At 48.6% G+C, this 13,934-nt stretch overlaps 1 protein-coding gene across 2 annotated transcripts in view; it reads right to left on the reverse strand.

Annotated features, from left to right (window-relative positions):
• The window catches only part of LOC125281940 (ral guanine nucleotide dissociation stimulator-like), a 50,020-nt gene that overhangs the window by 35,648 nt on the left and 438 nt on the right, over window positions 1-13,934 (reverse strand). Inside the window, exons 2-7 of one of the 2 annotated variants that reach the window (XR_008959542.1) lie at window positions 11,565-11,727; window positions 10,711-10,926; window positions 10,240-10,343; window positions 8,608-9,731; window positions 8,112-8,233; window positions 1,610-7,919 (exon numbers count right to left, since the gene is read on the reverse strand). The gene's annotated coding sequence lies outside the window, so the exon portion shown is untranslated. Of the gene's footprint in view, window positions 1-1,609; window positions 7,920-8,111; window positions 8,234-8,607; window positions 9,732-10,239; window positions 10,344-10,710; window positions 10,927-11,564; window positions 11,728-13,934 lie in introns of those variants that run through there. The other variant, XM_057312877.1, reaches the window with a different exon arrangement.

Here is a 13,934-nt window from a genome sequence, read left to right on the forward strand (position 1 = left end):
TCTTTTCAAATTTCTTTTCACGTGCACATCTTTGAGGATATGCCTATTCCCAATTTGCACATTCACGCATTGCATTCATTTTGTTGTCTGTTGTTGAGTTCATGTGATCTCTATTCATTCTGGATATTGAGCCCCTGCCAGATAGACAGTTTGCAAATATGGTCTCCCATCTTGTGGATTGTGTTTTTACTTCATTGCTAATGTCTTTAACGTCACAAAGATTGTAAGTATTCTGAATGTCCTGTACGTGAATTTATTTTTCTTTTCTATCCTGTGCCTTGCAGGTCATATCCATTAAAGCATGGCCAAATCCTATTTTGTGAAGCTATGAAAATGAATATTATTGGGCTGCACTTCCGAGATGAAAAAGGTTCATTAGTGGAGTAAGAGAGCAGCATGAACTGGAGAAGCACTGGCATGATGATGGGGTCATGACGCTATGTGATCGCAAGAGGATAGGAATATGTATGATGGGCCAGCATGAGCTGTGTACTGGAAATGGGACCTTGTCCATTTTGTGCAGCACCTACGTGGATGATGGGAGCAGTGAGACATATGACTGGACGGATCCCCGAGCTCAGCCCTTCTTCCAAGTTAGACTTTCATTGCACTCTGATCCATTAACGTTTGAAGAGTTTCTTAATCAGATGAGGGACATAGTCTTACATGCTAGACGGTGATGAACATGGTGTGTGGGCGTGTCTGCAAGGAACTCCGTATCCCTCCCGTCTTGGTGAGCCACTGTCTGGAGTCAATGGCAAAGAAGGTTAGAGTACTAAATTACACTGGGGTCAAACCAAAGGGGAACAGTATGTCCCTCCTATGCTGAGCTGAAGTCAGGCAAGACCTTTATATGTTTGCTCTGTGTTCCCAGTTCATGGTCCCTAAGTTTTTTTTTTTTTTTTTAAGATTTTTATTTATTTATTTATTTGACAGAGACAGCCAGTGAGAGAGGGAACACAAGCAGGGGGAGTGGGAGAGGAAGAAGCAGGCTCCCAGCAGAGAAGCCTGATGTGGGGCTCGATCCCAGAACGCTGGGATCACGCCCTGAGCTGAAGGCAGACGTTTAACGACTGCGCCACCCAGGCGCCCCATGGTCCCTAAGTTCTGCATGTTCCTCTCTGGGAGAGAGGAGATGGACATGTTTGAGGGGGAGCTGGAGAGCTGTATCACCACCAGGAATGAGACCGAGAGCCGACTCCCAGTCATCGTGCAAGTGAAAAAATGGGATCAATGTCATCAAAGAGAAAACCATCAGCCAGCAGTATTCATGCCGCCTGTGAGGAAATCTTGTCGAGAGGCACTTGTAAGTGATGGAGGGTGCACACCTGTAGTAACTCTGTGGCAAGTACAGATGTTACCTGCTTGAGGTGACCCACCTTGAAGAAACAAAGTTTTTGCCACCCTGTCAAGGGTGCTCAGAATGGACTCGAAGGGCAAGAGGCCTGGAACTGAAAGCATGTTTGAAAGTCTCTTTAGGGCTGAAATGAAAAAGGCAGCATGCCCTGAAAACTGCCTCACCTTGAATAGGCTAGCTCCCTTCATTGCTTGTGGGAAGAAAAGAAATCATCCGGTATTTTTCGTATTGAAAACAAGAAAACACAGAACCTTGGATTTCCGTTATTTTTTTATTGAAATTCGATTAGCCGACATACAGTCCATCCTTATTTCAGATGTAGTGTTGAATAACTCATCAGTTGCATATACCACTCAGTGCTCATCACATCACGTGCCCTCCTTTATGCTCCTCACCCAGTTGCCCCATCCCCCCACCCAACTCCCCTCCAGCCACCCTCAGTTGTTCTCTGTGCTTAAGAGCCCCTCATGGTTTTGCTCCTTCTCTGATGGCTTCCCGGTCAGTTTTCCCTCCTTTCCCCTATGATTATCATCAGTTTTCACTCATATGTGGAACGTAAGAAACAGTGTAGAGGATCATAGTGGATTTTCTTTAAAAGGATGTTATTTTCTGTCTTTCCATGTTTGACCGCATTTCACTTTTCTTTAAAAATGACACGTTCAAATGATATGTCCATTGACCCTGGAGGGTTGGGCGTTCTTCACACTTCCTCAATGAGTTAGGACCCTGAACCAGGTGTCAGGAGAACCTCCTCTGTGTTATTGTTCCCCGGGTGCCCTTGTTGGGCTTCAGCTTCCTTATCTGTAACACGATGAGAGATACGAATGCTAAATATTTTCCGAAAGTTGTTCCCGCTCCAAACGTTCGATGGCTACCAAGAGTCGAATATTGCTTCATCCACGAGACAAAGGTTAGGAATCGTTATTTCAATTACTTCGTAAAGACACACAACCAAGTAGAATGAGAACACCAGAGGAGCATCGCTCCAATAGGACTCGAGTGAAACTCTGCTCCAACTGCCAGTAGCATAGGACGTTACCTTTTATGTGAACACAGAGGTGGGCCCTGGCCTTTCCATATAAACAGACTGTACTTTTGTCTTTGGACATTTTCATTTACCTTTCGTGTGGATTGACGTTCAGCCCGATGAGACCTCATGAGGAAACTCTGCGTATTCTAAGCTTAGATCTCATAGGACCGATTTTTCTTAAGTTTTGAAACTACACTATAATTGACAGACAGTGTTATATTCCTTTCAGGTGAACAGCAGGGACTCAATAGTTCTGTACATTACACAGTGCTCAGCACCATAAGTGTACTCTTAATCCCCATGACCTATTTCACCCATCCCCCCACCTGGCCATCCCCAGTCTGTGCTCTACATTTGAGACTGGTTTTTTGTTTGTTTTCTCTTTGTTCTTTCTTTTTGTCTCTTAAGTGCCACACAGGAGTCAAACCCATGTTAACATAACACACATCGACTTTAAAGCTTACCTCCATTTCATGGTCTGGATGAAATGTGCTGACTATACCACCACGTTGACTCCACAGTGGCTCCCAGGGATCCCCACCCGTGCTATATACCTCCCTGTCTATCCACTGCCTGGTTGCTAATAGGTTTCTGACCAAGAGAATATGACAAAACATTGTCACTTTCCTGTTACTCTCTTCTGTTCCCTTCCTTTCTTTCCTGTATCCCTGCACTGGGGAAGCAAGCACTGGTGTTTAGAACTGCCCTACATAGAGGCCCACAGAGGAAGGAACCTAGGGAGTGCCCAGGCTAATAGGCAGAAAAGAACTCAAATTCAGGATTTCGCTTAAACCCACTTTGTTGAGTCTGAGCTAAATCCTGACATTAGTCACATCAGTGACTTGGGAGCAAATCTTACCACAGTTGGGCCTCGGGTGAGGCGCAGACTGCATCACACAGAGACCTGGGGGCAGAAACACCCAGTCTCAACTGTGTGGAGATTCCAGGCCCCCCCGAATTGGGAGCTAGGAAATATCACGCTTCAGAAGTGCTAAGCTTTCTAGTAGTGTTCTCAGAGACAAACAGATAGCTAACTCAGGTAACCTGGCCCTCCCATCCACTGCCATCTCTTGTTCTCACCTCCCAGCCTCCACCAGCCACTCTGGCCACTTTCCGAATCTTCTCTGGTCAAACTAGTTTCTGTCTGAGAGATTTGGCCCCAGTGGTGCCCTCTCCCTGACACACTGTTCCCAGAGGTGTGCAGCTCTTGCTCCCTCTTGTCAATCTGCTACCAGCAGATGTCACCATGTGGAGGCCTTCCAGACCCTCCTCTCCTGTGACTCCCTAGCCCTCCCTACTACACTGTGCTGGTAACTGGAGTATAATATCTGCTCTGTTCTTTCACACATCTTGCTTTCAAGGTGTTCTCCATCAGAACAGCAGAAACAACTTGGCCATTTGCAGACTGCACTGGGGCCCACCAACTCACCTGGCACAGGCTGAGTGCTCAGAGCATAGTTGCTGAAAGAAGAAATGGGAAGGTCTTGGGGCCCTGCCTTCCATCCATGTCACCATGTCCATTCCTGAGCCCGTTATGCTAGCACTGGGATGGGCAATGTGAGAGGCTAGAATGGATATCAAGTGGCCAGGATGTACTCGGCTGCTTAGTGCCTTTTCCAGGTTGAATGCACTTGGGTGGATGTCAATGTGTGATGCAAAGATCATCATACCTGGTGCCCACTCCCATGGGTCCACCTACATGTCTGTTCCCCACGACTAATTGTCATAAATCTTCTTCCTCCCAGTCCCTGACCAACGAGCCAAATCATCTACCACTGCCACGAGCCAATGTATATTCTTTCCTCAGGCTGCTTTTCTTTCCATACCACCTGAAAGAATTGAAAGAATTTTGAAATGCTCGAAAGAATTTCCCGTCGCTGCATTCTATCAAGACTACCCTGAACGGGGCTGTAGTATATCTGCAGCCACTTTCCATCCTGCAGCCACATCCAAGCCCATTCAGCCATGAACCAACCTCAGTCTTTTCCCTCCTCTGTCGCCTGGAGCAATATTGGGTCTTCTGCCCGTCCTCTCTGAAGCTCCTCTGGCCCGTTCATGGGGACTTGCGAGGGAGCCCGTGCACCACACACAGAGTGGCCCCTAGCACCTGCCTCTGCCCACGTGCCAGGGCTGACTCAGGAGCTCAGGCTCCCACCTTACCCCCTTTCAGCCTCGGCCATCCCTCTTGGAAGGACTTTGTGCTCTGCACACATCACAGAGATACAGGAGGGCACAGGAAAGAAAACCCACTGACCTAAAGAAGCTCCTAAACTATTGACCTCCTTCCATCCTGCCTCCATATGCCCTGGAAGAGAAGAAGAGGAGAGGCCTGCAGGTGTGGACAAAGCCCTGCCCTGGCTGTTTATCTTCCCGGCAATAAAAAGACCTCCTCGTTGCGGCCAAACTGTTGCTGAGAATTCTGTTTTCAGTGGTGAAACAGATAATTTTGGTTAAATGGCCTGCTGGCGCTGTTTGTCAGGGTGGTCCGTGGACAAGTGGCCTCAGCATCCGCAGAGGGCGTGTTGGAAATGCAGAGTCTCAGGTCGCTCCCAGTGTTACTGAATCAGAATCTGTATTTTCACGAGATCCCCAGGGGATCCGGGCCTAAGACGATGTCTCAAAAAACCACTGTTGAATGTTCCCCAAAGAGAAAGCTAATCGGCACCTTGATATACCAAATGGGGAAGGCATGGTTGTTTCCTGGGCCTTTTTGGCAGTTTCTAGCATTCTAGAATTCCATAAAGGGTTGATTCCCCGGTGGACATGGTGGGAGTTGTTGTGCAGGAAAGGAAAGAACACCATACCTGCTGGGAAATTGAGCAAGGACGGAAGCTATGCATGGGCCCAACAGCAAGAGCTCCAACGCGCCAAGGCTGATCCCCTGCTCTAGAGCTCTCTGCTGTTCTTATGCTAGATCCCTTTGTGTCAGGTGATGGGATGGGAGATTGTTCTTGCTTTTGGAGCTGGCCTGTATTGCTGTAACTGGTCCTCTAAGATTCACTTTTGTTGTATCCCAAAGTTTTGGGACGCTTGTCTTGTCATTGTTCTTGGATTCCATGTAATTTTTTTTCCTATTTTGAATTCCTGGTTGACCCACTCATTTCTCGGGAGCGTGTTCTTTCACCTCCTTGTGTTCATGGTCTTTCCAGGTTTTTCTCTTGTGGTTGATTTCTAGTCCATACCATTGTGGTCAGAAAAGATGTATGCCATGACTTCCATCTTTTTGAATTAGTAGAGACTTGTTCGGTAGCCTAATATGTGATCTGCTCTGGAGGACGTTCCATGTGCAATCGAAAGGAATGAGTATGTGCTGTTGGAGGATGGAATGTTCTGCATGCGTCTGTTAAAACCAGTGCATCACCCAAAGCCACTGTTTCCTTGTTGATTTTCAGTTTGGATCATGTGTCCATTAATAGAAGGGGGGTGTTAGATCCCCTACTGTATTGTATTACAGTCAATTAGTTGCCTGCTTTTTGTTATTAACTGTTTTATGTATTTGGGTCCTCCTATGCTGGGTGTCTAAAAATTTAAAATTGTTCTATCTTCTTGTTGCATTGTCTCCATGATTGGGACACAGTGTCCTTCTTTGTGACCCACTACTCTTTTATTTTTTATATTCTGTTTTGTCTGATAGAAGTATTCGTACCCCTGCTTTGTTTTGGCAACCAGTTGCATGCGAGATGCTTCTCATCTGCTCACTTTCAATGTGCAGGGGACCCAGTAGGTCTGGGGGCTCAGGCTGAGTACCTAATTTCGGACAAGTCAGTGTAAGTGTGCAAACTGAGACTGAGTGTGTAAACTGTTGAATATTAGTGACAATGGAATATTACTCAGCCATCAAAAAGAACGATTTCTCAACATTTGCTGCAACATAGACGGGACTGGAGGAGATAATGCTAAGTCAAGTCAAACAGAGAAGGAAAATTATCATATGGTTTCACTCATTTATGGAACATACGAAGTAGGAAGATCAGTAGGAGAAGAAAGGGAAGAAGAAAGGGGGAGGTAAACAGAAGGGGGAATGAACCACAAGAGACTATGGACACTGGGAAACAAACTGAGGGCTTCAGAGAGGAGGGGAGTGGGGGATTGGGATAGGCTGGTGTTGGGTATTAAGGAGGGCACCTATTGCATGGTGCACTGGGTGTTAGACGCAAGTAATGAGTCATGGAACTTTACATCAAAAACTAGGGAAGTACTGTATGCTGACTAACATAATAAAAAAAAATTATTATAAAAGAAATAGAGATGATGGACTTCAGAAAACATGGACCTAAAAGTCATGACGGACAGCAAGGAGAGTGCGGGGTTTCTCTGGTCAAGGATATGGCCCCTTATCCTGGCAAGAAAGAGCCCGTCCCTGATCCATCAGATGCCAGCCAGGGAACAGTAGCTATTGTGCATCTGACCCAGAGCCTGGGGCCTGGAGGGAACTGCTGCTTCAGAAGAACCGCATAAGGAGATGCACGAAGGCTGGAAATCCTGGCTCCTAGGTCAGCATAGATGTTCATGGAACCAGGCTCAGGTGTGCCCTTTAAGGTACCCCTCCCATCTTTTCCCAACACACAAAACAAGCAGGAAAGGGTATCCAGAGATCACTGACAAGAATCCCAGAAAGATTCCAACTTGGTAAACGGCCAACGGGGAGACTGAGGCTGGAAAGCCCTGCCTGCCCTGAGTCCATCTGCAAATTATCTTCCTCTGGCTTTGTCCCCTTCACACACAGGATTTGATCTCCTTCCGTGTTTTTCCCCACTAGGTGCTGATGCAGTTCCAGAGATTGAACTACAATACAACAAGTTCCAAATACGGGGGCAATACAAAACCAAACACTAAACCAAAAAAGCATCTCAACGGAAGAAGCAGGACACAGTCTTCCTGGCCTTAGAGCGGAGAAAGGCAACCCCAGTCCTGGGGCAGGAAGGAGTTCTGGGGCGTACAAGTCTTAAAGACTCCCACTTTCAGTGGTTGTTGCTATTCCTGGGAAAGTCCCTGCAACCTCTAAATCTCAGGAGTTCTGAGGAGCTGTCTCTGCTGTTTACCCAAATTCACTGACTGAAATGGACGCGTGCTCTGAGTAAGGGGGATTTGGGGGTGCCCTCCAGTGGCTAGGGAGAAAGGCTGGCACTTCTCCTTCCTCCCACATACAGTAGCTGATGACTCTGGGAGATTTCCTAGGTCAGGAACGAATATGAGAGTCTGTGCAAGTTTTCCATTACTGCAGGAAGTAAAAGACCCAAACCACACACCTGTGCTCTAAAACAAAACAAGGGCTTTACTCTCCTAACATGCAAATCTATCACGGGACTGTTTAAAACAACTAAATGGTGCCCCCTACATAAGGAAATAGATGGGGGGAAGGGGTGTGGAGTAAATAGGGCGCAAGGACTGCCCATATGCAGCTGCTGAGGAATCCCTGCAGGGCCACTGGACACTTGCTCAGCCCTGAGGTTGACTGCGGCCAGTTCTTCTCCTTCTTGAGTGCTGCTGACCAGCTAGGACCGGGGCTCCAGCTGGCAGGACAGGGTGTAGCTAAGGACAGAGGGACACCTGTGAGTTGCCCAGGAGCTTCCATTCAAGAGTCCCTGCCAGTGTTTGCCCACAGCTGGAGTCTGGCGCCCCGGCAACAAGGCCTGAGGCTGCCCAGGGAAGGAGGATCCCAGGAGTGGCCAGCAGAAAGAGTCCACCCCGAACCTCACCGACCCAGCTCCTGATGGGCCTCACCTCTCAGCCTCGCTGAGCGGCTCCATAGCCTGGAACCAGGCCCAAAAAGGATCCTCGGGCTCTAGGGTGTAATTCTCGGCAGCCACCTGGAGCAGCATGATGTCCGTCATGACTTGATATTCCTGAGCAGAGAGAGAAGCACAGGATGTATAGGGAGCCTGGGGGGGCAGGGAGCTGCAGGGTCTGGTGAGGGTTAAGCAGCGGGATCAGGGACCCGTCCCCCGTCCTGGCACACATGGCCATCCTCCTCCCTGCAGATTCATCCGGTCTCCACCTGTTCTCAGAGGTGAGTATCAGTAGCCCCTCCTCCGGGAAGTCCTCCTGGATGCCATGCTCTGTCCCCATCTCCTAACGGGATGGGACTTGCACTGCTTTCTTCTCAAGGGATCCCAGGAAATGTGAGGTGGAGGGGATGGAGCCAAGCAATGTTCTTCCCAGGGACATCTCTGAGGCCCACTCCCTACCCTTCCCTGCGGGAAGCGCCACATATGCTGACCTTATTTCTTTTGTGGTGGTTGATCTCATTCCCCTGGAATGCAGACAAAGTCCATCAGAATGAGGCCCCTGGTTCTTAGGAGCACTTGATTCCCATCCCTTCTCATGCTGCACCATGGCCAGGACCCGTGAGGGGCTGTGCATACACAGATAGCGGGCCTGGGATCTAGGCCAGGCTCTGGGGTCCAGAGAAAGGAGGACATGGGGCAGATGGACTGGCTACAGGTCGGGACCCTGCAGCACCACCCTCTCAGAAGACAGTAGGGGAGGCCGAAGCCTCAGGCAGGAAGGGGCTGCTGCGGCTACGGAGGTGCTTGCTGACGTGGAGGGTCCTGACTTCATTCTCCCCCCACGGGCAAACTCACCGGGGGAGGCTGAGGTCCACTCAGACAGACCTCATGCAGCTTTGCCTTCAGGAAGCTCTGCTGCTTCACCAGTCTTCGGCACCGGGAGCCATGTCCTTACTGCAGTCTCGCCTCACTCATTGCTGAGATGGGCAAGAGACCCCGGCCTCACAGGCGCAGCTCTGAGGCTGTCATCACGGTAGGTTTGCCGAGTCCTGAGAGCTCAGGGCTCATTACAGGGGTGCTCTATTCCCAAAGGTCCAGATTCTGGTCCATCCCCCACAATCTTCAGGCTCACCCACCTCCAGATAGACCTCCACTGCGGTATCCAACATCAGCAACTTGGTGAGGAAAGTGCCAAGGAAGGGCACGACACCCTGTGTCCTAAGGGGGAGAGTGGGATGAGTCACTGTTCTCTGTTGCCCACAAGGACCCTCCCCTGAAAAAGCTCCAGCCTCCTGGCCCACCCCAGGTGACCATGTGGAGCAGCTGTCGACACTAAGAGAGACGGTGTCAAGGCTAGGGAGTCTGCTTGGACACCACCTGCTTGCCCCCTCACCGCCAACAGCATCCTCACCTAGGCTGTCACCACATTCATGCCAAAGGCTTCCCCTCCCCAAGGAATGCTTCAGACCATTCCCGACTTCATCCTCGCAGGACCCTGTTCCCTCCCACCCCTCCTCTCTTTCCAGACCTCCACCTTCCAGGGTACCTTGATGAGCAGGTTCCTGCCCTGTGCGGTGTCCTTGCTGCACAGCTTTTGAAAGATCCTCAATGGCTTCTTGAACAGAGGCCAGGGAGGCAGGATCAATGGACGAATAATGTGGCAGGGTTGAGTGAGAGTGCCTTTTCTTTGAGAACCCCAAAGTGTCAACCTGCCTGGTTGAGGGTTTCTTCTGGGATCCTCTGAGCACTAAGGTCTTTGTAGGACATGGGAGGGAGCTCTCATGTGGCTCGTCCTGGGCCTCCCTTCCCATATTCATTGAGAAACACTGTTTGGGTCAATTTGGGGTTCAAATGGGCAGAGAGCTTAGTGGCTGTCAAGGAAACACGTGAAGAGATTTAATGCAGCTCAGCCCCGTGTGGGACATTTGGCAAAACTGATTTCTAAAGCGGGAGGCATGGTGGCCTCCTCACCAGGAAGGCTGAGAGACGCACCCACCAGCCCAGGTCTTGTGGTCGGGGTTTGCCGCCTCCCAGAAGGTCCAAGCTGCCTGAGGGGGAAGAGGACAAGCCTCTGGGAGCTCCCTCGTCCATCCTGGTCCCTCCATGGAGAGAGGCCTACTCACCTGGAAACCTTCCCCCACGTGTTCTCGAGGCGGTGAATGGAGACACTCTGTAGAGCCGAGAGGATGGCATGTAAGGACGAGTAGTTCCTCAGGGCTTGACAGGCCTGGGGAGGGAAGAGAATGGGCTGTCATGTGGGGAGCCAGCACCTGATTGGCTCTCAAGCTTCAGTCCCCCTCAGGGGAAGGCGCTCCTGCTGGAGGAAGCCGCTGTCCAGGGACCTGCCGAAGGGCACACGTGAGGCCCAGAGGAGGAGGAGGATTTTACCTCACTCCAAGGAAGGAGCCAGGCAGAAACGGAGCATCCCAGCATAGGGCCACGCAAGGGGAGGTCAGCATGCCCCTGGACCAAAGAGCCTAGGGACTGCACAGTCCTAGGGCAAAGACCAGGGCCTTCCACCCTGAGACCTGATCAAGGGAAGAGCAGTGCCCGAGACTCAGGAGAGCACCTCGGCTGGGCTTCCCATTGCATACCTTGGCCACCTTGATCCAGTGCTCCACCACCATGGCCCTATCCCGGGCTGTCATGCTTGGGTTGCCAAGGCAGGTGGTGATGACATACTTGGCCACACCGTTGAACTGGGCGACAGTGGCCCGGACTGTGGGTGCCAGGTGCTCACTGCCAGGCTTGTTGCGCTTGGACCAGATGGAGCCCAGGCACTAATGGGGCAGCAGCTTCTTGAACAGCTCCTAGAGAACAGGCGGACCTTGGTTCACCCAGCCATTTCCCATGCAAGACTCATGTCCTACGTAGGGGTCACAGGTCAGAGCTGGACCTCAGGGAGCTGAGAATCTGGCCTGAGCCTGGGTGGAGACCGTGGATTTCATTCCATTGTTTTTCACTGAGGGAACAGGGTAGAAGGACAACAGCCCCAGGCATGTAAAGCTCCACTTCCCAACAGAAGCAAGGCACTTCAATATCCCCCTCCAGTCCTGCAAACTATGTGCATTATTCTCTTTTTCTGTGTTGGAACAGCGCCACACTAAGATTCACGCTGCTCAACAACATGATGCAGCTGTGCGATTACTGAGAATCTATTTGTTTTAGGCTTCTAACAAAATATCTATTTTCTCTCTTTTGCACATATATCTCACTCAGTAGTGACAGCTCAAGTTCTTTTTCACAATGAATGATTCAGAAATAAGTATCAAAAACAGATTTGAAGAGAACAGAAGAGACAATTAAAAGATACGGAAACATCCTACTTAATAAAAGGCCATGTATTTATGTTCTGAGTCGAATTTTAAAGCTTTTAAAACATTTTATTCCTATAAATCCATCTTAGATAGCAACTGGACCTCACAGAAGCACTTAAATAAACGTTTACCAGTTGTATCCTGGCGAACAATATTTCTTGCTTTCTCAGCTCCCCGTGCCCCAGATGTGGTGGCGCTCCTCGATAGCACTGGCTCGGCCACATCCGGGTGGCTCCGCCAGCTGAGAGAACAGGATCTCCCCACGGTGGCTCCTTTCGGAGAATAGAACACAGCCTGATAAAGGATAAGAAAAGAAAAATAATCTAAAGGCTGACTTCCTTATCATTCATTGCATAGCCTGTGTTACTCAGCAGATTTCATAAATCCAACTGTATATAATCGGCAGCTTCTCTTGTTGCAAAATTAGGTATCACTTCTCTGCTTTCCTCTCCTAGAGCTCTGGTCAAGTATTTCAAATGAGTGGTCAAGGATCCAAGAGAAATACAGGAGATAAGAGACCAAGACAGAGATTTCTGCACAGGTAATGTGCTGGTGGCTGCCACCTATGGGTGGTTTTCACACCCAGGTTCCTGAGAGTATATTTTGTTTCCACAAATCCAGTGCTTAGAAGGCAAGTATTTTTATAATGAACATTTGAATTTATTTTTATTTTTAATTTAAAAAATTTTTTAAAAAAATATATTATGTTAGTCACCATACAGCACATCCCTGGTGTTTGATGCAAAGTTCGATGATTCATTAGTTGCGCATAACACCCAGTGCACCATGCAATACGTGCCCTCCTTACTACCCATCACCAGCCCATCCCATTCCCCCACTCCCCTCCCCTCTGTAGCCCTCAGTTTGTTTCTCAGAGTCCATAGTCTCTCATGCTTCATTCCCCCTTCTGATCACCCCCCTTTCTTTATCCCTTTCTTCCCCTACTGATCATCCTAGTTCTTATGTTCCATAGATGAGAGAAATCATATGATAATTGTCTTTCTCTGCTTGACTTATTTCACTTAGCATTATCTCCTCATAAGCAAGATGATAGATCAATCAGAAATATTTGCCAAAGGCATTAATTACATAATTGAATTCATTCTGTATCATTCCATAAACTGTTTTTCAGATTGTTTACCTTCCTATAAATAAATACAGCCACTCACAGACTGCAGCGAAGATATTATAAGAATCAGTCCCATTAATGACATGTTTATATGGTTAAGTAATCACCATAATTGGTTCACACCTCCCCACATCCACATCCTCTGTGGGCCTCTCCCACAATGACCCTGGGCTTCATCACATGACTTGCTTTGCTAGCAAAATGAGCAAGCAGAGATTTGAAATGCGTTGGAAAATCTGGGCTTGCCCTGTTGCTGCTCCTGGAAACCTAAAACCTCACCAAAAAAGCCTGAGCTGGCCTGCTGGGCAATAAAAGGTATGTGGCCAAGTCCCCCCATCACTGCCCCAGCTGACAGCTGGCCAACCCTAGAGCTGCCTGGCTGATTATTTGACAGCCTAGCTGACTACAAACACAGAAGGGAATCCAGCAGAACTCCCAACTGTGTCCAACCCAAACTGCCAACTCATAAAATCATGATTTAAACAACTGGCTGTTCCTTTAAGTCACTATGTTTTGGGGTGATCTGTCACACAGGAAAAGCTGATACAGTCTATAATAAGGCTATTGTTGAGGCTATAGTCTACCCAAAGCAAGCAATGTATACTTTATGCATCTTGGGAGAAGAAACTCCTCCCAAGTTTTAGGACCAAGAAAAGCTATGTATCACCTAAGCTGTCGATGTTCCCCATTTGTAATCTGTGATCCTCTGCTGTAACCCTGTGAAGATCAGAGTCACATCTAAGCTTGCTCCCCTTCTCCCTCCCTAGCAAGAATAGGGGGCTCTCTGGCATGCATTCTGGCATCTTAACCACTCCGGCAACTCCGCTCCCTTTAAATTTGCCCCAGTGTCCTTACCCATTTTATCTATTGTATTATAGGTACTTCTATGAACTGCCTCAAAATCTTTACACAATAAATTGGAGTACAAGGGAATTAATCCCAAGACTGTGTCACAGCCTTAAAACAGTAATGAAGACAAATTGTTGTCCCCAGTAGAAACCACCATGGATGTTTTCCACCTTGATCTGACTCGAGGTCTCAAAACAACTTTTATCTAGAAACAAAAAAAGCCAAAATGACTCCCATCTGAAACACTCAGAATTTTTCTACCTTGCCTAAGCAGGCACTGGAATACGTCTTTCTAGTGTGGTGCCCGGAGCTGGACTTTCCCAGCTTCAATTTCTGGCTTTCCCACTTCTCAGCTAGGTACCTTGAGTGAGCCCATCACCATGGACTCTCTGTACTTCAGTTTCTGTCTGTGATACCTGGATAGTAACTCAGAAGTTACCAAGAGGGCGAAGAGAGAGAATACATACAAGCACGAGCCATTATTATTATTCCTGTTGCTACTACTGCTACTCCCCTTCATCTT

Source organism: Ursus arctos, unplaced genomic scaffold, assembly GCF_023065955.2.
Source record: "Ursus arctos isolate Adak ecotype North America unplaced genomic scaffold, UrsArc2.0 scaffold_16, whole genome shotgun sequence".
NCBI lineage: Eukaryota > Metazoa > Chordata > Mammalia > Carnivora > Ursidae > Ursus > Ursus arctos.